The sequence below is a fragment of the Oncorhynchus kisutch genome, linkage group LG11 (assembly GCF_002021735.2).
Source record: "Oncorhynchus kisutch isolate 150728-3 linkage group LG11, Okis_V2, whole genome shotgun sequence".
Classification (NCBI taxonomy): Eukaryota; Metazoa; Chordata; class Actinopteri; order Salmoniformes; family Salmonidae; genus Oncorhynchus; species Oncorhynchus kisutch.
Window position 1 is genome coordinate 87,076,633 of NC_034184.2, and position 4,967 is coordinate 87,081,599.

Below are 4,967 nucleotides of genomic sequence, written 5' to 3' on the forward strand. Positions count from 1 at the left end.
TGTTAAGATGAGTTAAGATGTGTTTACGATGAGTTAAGATGAGTTAAGATGTGTTAAGATGAGTTAAGATGTGTTTACGATGAGTTAAGATGAGTTAAGATGTGTTAAGATGAGTTAAGATGTGTTTACGATGAGTTAAGATGAGTTAAGATGAGTTAAGATTAGTTAAGATGTGTTTAAGATGAGTTAAGATGAGTTAAGATATGTTAAGATGAGTTAAGATATGTTAAGATGTGTTTAAGATGAGTTAAGATGTGTTTAAGATGAGTTAAGATGTGTTAAGATGAGTTAAGATGAGTTAAGATGAGTTAAGATGTGTTAAGATGTGTTTAAGATGTGTTTAAGATGAGTTAAGATGAGTTAAGATGCGTTTAAGATGAGTTAAGATGTGTTTAAGATGAGTTAAGATGTGTTTAAGATGAGTTAAGATGTGTTTAAGATGAGTTAAGATGTGTTAAGATGAGTTAAGATATGTTAAGATGAGTTAAGATGTGTTAAGATGTGTTTAAGATGAGTTAAGATGAGTTAAGATGCATTAAGATGAGTTAAGATGTGTTAAGATGAGTTAAGATGTGTTTAAGATGAGTTAAGATGAGTTAAGATATGTTAAGATGAGTTAAGATGTGTTAAGATGAGTTAAGATGTGTTTAAGATGAGTTAAGATGTGTTTAAGATGAGTTAAGATGTGTTAAGATGAGTTAAGATGAGTTAAGATGAGTTAAGATGTGTTAAGATGTGTTTAAGATGTGTTTAAGATGAGTTAAGATGAGTTAAGATGCATTAAGATGAGTTAAGATGTGTTTAAGATGAGTTAAGATGTGTTTAAGATGAGTTAAGATGTGTTAAGATGAGTTAAGATATGTTAAGATGAGTTAAGATGAGTTAAGATGAGTTAAGATGAGTTAAGATGTGTTAAGATGTGTTTAAGATGAGTTAAGATGAGTTAAGATGCATTAAGATGAGTTAAGATGTGTTAAGATGAGTTAAGATGTGTTTAAGATGAGTTAAGATGAGTTAAGATATGTTAAGATGAGTTAAGATGTGTTAAGATGAGTTAAGATGAGTTAAGATGTGTTAAGATGAGTTAAGATGTGTTAAGATGTGTTAAGATGTGTTTAAGATGAGTTAAGATGTGTTAAGATGAGTTAAGATGAGTTAAGATGCATTAAGATGAGTTAAGATGAGTTCAGATGTGTTTAAGATGCATTAAGATGAGTTAAGATGAGTTCAGATGTGTTTAAGATGCATTAAGATGAGTTCAGATGAGTTCAGATGTCTGTGGGAGCCCAAACCAATCTAGATGAAGCATTGGCTAGAATCCTTCATGAAACCTCGTCCTACTCGGTAGCTGTTTCCAAGGAAACAAACCCACTGCTCGTGTTTTCAACTTCCAATTCTCATTTTCATGCAAGTCGACAGATTTCTCCTCTAGCTCAGGAATACAATGATCATTTTAAATTTTGCATTATGCTCACGCAGACAGACAGACAGACAGACAGACAGACAGACAGACAGACAGACAGACAGACAGACAGACAGACAGACAGACAGACAGACAAGAAGAAGACAGGCTATGTGCTCACTGCCCACAAAATTAGGTGGAAACTGAGCTGCACTTCCTAACCTCCTGTCCAACGTATGACCATATTAGAGATACATATTTCCCTCAGATTACACAGATCCACAAAGAATTTGAAAACAAATCCAATTTTGAAAAACTCCCATATCTACTGGGTGAAATACCACAGTGTGCCATCACAGCAGCAAGATTTGTGACCTGTTGCCACAAGAAAAGGGCAACCAGTGAAGAACAAACACCATTGTAAATACAACCCATATTTATGCTTATTTATTTTACCTTGTGTAGTTTAACCATTTGTACATTGTTACAACACTGTATATATATATAATATGACATTTTTAATGTCTTTATTGTTTTGAAACTTCTGTATGTGGCATGTGTCATTTTTATTGTTTATTTCATTTTGTATATTATCTACCTCTCTTGCTTTGGCAATGTTAATAACACATGTTTCCCATGACAATAAAGCCCCTTGAATTGAATTGAATAGACAGATAGATAGATAGATAGATAGATAGATAGATAGATAGATAGATAGATAGATAGATAGATAGATAGATAGATAGATAGATAGATAGATAGATAGATAGATAGATAGATAGATAGATAGATAGATAGATAGATAGATAGATAGATAGATAGATAGATAGATAGATAGATAGATAGATAGATAGATAGATAGATAGATAGATAGATAGATAGATAGATAGATAGATAGATAGGATTACCCAACTTCAACTCATCAGCTCCCTGTTTCATTGACTCTTTATGTTAGTTTAGGGAACTCTTTTTGGGAGGGGGGGGACTCAGACCTCCAGGGAAAGCCTTGTGGTATTTGATTTTGGTAACTGGATTTAAACCAACAATCCTCTTTGCCACAACACGTGCTCAAAATGGATGGAATAGATTGAACATGGGCTACAGTAGTGCAAATATGCACAGGGCAAACTAAGATGCCCATATACATGTTTTTCTTGATAATGTTATAGGGTACATTTAAATTCAGTGAAACTAAAACTTTTTATTCCATAAAAATATTTTCTATCTCAATAAAAGGTAAAATAGTAAACTGTATAATGACCTTTGATCAATTTCAAATGACGCTGAAATAGCTGGAATAAACGCTGTTCAAGTGACAGTCGGACACAGTCTCACGTCAGCTGAAGTTTAACGACCAGGAAAATTTCCTCCCGCTACGCAGTTCTGCTTCACAAATGCGATTGACTCTGCACAGTTGTCGCAACAACAAAAAAAGTCCCGTGTGAATTGAAGAAATAGCTGCACACTTCACAAAATCGTTTTGAGCTGGATCTTTTTTTGCACTTCACTCTGCAGGAAGGAATCTTGAACTCCAAAGCCTCCAAAACCATTCAGGACATGTATCCTCAACTCAGACCACACCTCTCAAAAGTTATAACACAGCCCACTCGTTTTACCTGGCAGCACAGCCAGCGGGAGCAACCGTGTGTGTGTTTGTGTGTGCGCACACCGAAACAACACACACACACACCGAAACAACACACACACACACACACCGAAACAACACACACACACACACACCGAAACAACACACACACACACACACCGAAACAACACACACACACTGTTATGGGATTTTTTAATGAATAATGACTAAATGAGGTATACGGCACTATAACTGGCAAGAAGTCTATCCTGTCTTTCTAGTAGTGTTAAATAATGTGTGTTCATTAGGAAGGGGTTATATGGCATGTACCTAGGAAGGGGTTATATGGCATGGACCTAGGAAGGGGTTATATGGCATGGACCTAGGAAGGGGTTATATGGCCTGGACCTAGGAAGGGGTTATATGGCATGGACCTAGGAAGGGGTTATATGGCATGGACCTAGGAAGGGGTTATATGGCATGGACCTAGGAAGGGGTTATATGGCATGGACCTAGGAAGGGGTTATATGGCATGGACCTAGGAAGGGGTTATATGGCCTGGACCTAGGAAGGGGTTATATGGCCTGGACCTAGGAGGAAAGGAGTCTATGTGAGGGTAGAAGGAGAACGGAGAGGAGCATTAACCTGTTGGAACCGACCTGGATGTAAATCTGTGGAGATAAGAGAGGACAGGGAGAGCCCCTTCAGAGCTCTAGTATCTGGGGGAGCCTGGAACTGTCAGCTGAGTGGTTATAATCTGTGGTGAGACTCATGAGAAAATCCCTATGTTGGTGTGTATGTATGTGCGTAGGTTAGGATGGTATAAAAGGAATGTATTTGTGAAAACTCTCGCAACTGATCAATTGTGAGCTGGGAATTCTGTCTGTTTTATTTAAGACCAGAACTTTACAACCTCTGGGTATCAGACAAATAAACATAAATTGGAATCTATGAACATTGATTACAAAATTAATTAACACACACACACAACGAAACAACACACACGCACACACACACACACACACAGGCATGCACACACGGGTGAACGCGCACACGCATGCACTGACAACACACACACACACACACACACACACACACACACACACACACACACACACACACACACACACACACACACACACACACACGCAAACAGAACAAGCCTTTATATATTGACGTGAACTTCAGGTGCTGCTGCTCCCGGTTTCCCCCTATTAATAACCGACCTAGCTACAGTACAGCAACCAAATCACCCACACTGAAAATAGCTATGTAGTTTTTATGTTGGAGTAGGAAGCACAGTAATTACTTACAGCAGGAGAGTTCTAGAGGAGAGTTCTAGAGGAGAGTTCTAGAGGAGAGTCCTACAGGAGAGTTCTACAGGAGAGTTCTAGAGGAGAGTTCTAGAGGAGAGTTCTAGAGGAGAGTTCTACAGGAGAGTTCTAGAAGAGAGTTCTACAGGAGAGTCCTACTGGAGAGTTCTACAGGAGAGTTCTACAGGAGAGTTCTACAGGAGGGGTCTACAGGAGAGTCCTACTGGAGAGTTCTACAGGAGAGTTCTAGAGGAGAGTTCTACAGGAGAGTCCTACTGGAGAGTTCTACAGGAGAGTTCTAGAGGAGAGTTCTACAGGAGAGTTCTACAGGAGAGTCCTACAGGAGAGTTCTACAGGAGAGTCCTACAGGAGAGTTCTACAGGAGAGTTCTACAGGAGAGTCCTACTGGAGAGTTCTACAGGAGAGTTCTAGAGGAGAGTGTTACAGGAGAGTTCTACAGGGCAGTTCTAGAGGAGAGTGTTAGAGGAGAGTTCTAGAGGAGAGTTCAACAGGAGAGTTCTACAGGAGAGTGTTACAGGACAGTTCTACAGGACAATTCTACAGGAGAGTTCTAGAGGAGAGTGTTACAGGAGAGTTCTACAGGACAGTTCTACAGGAGAGTTCTACAGGAGAGTTCTACAGGAGAGGTTTACAGGAGAGTTCTACA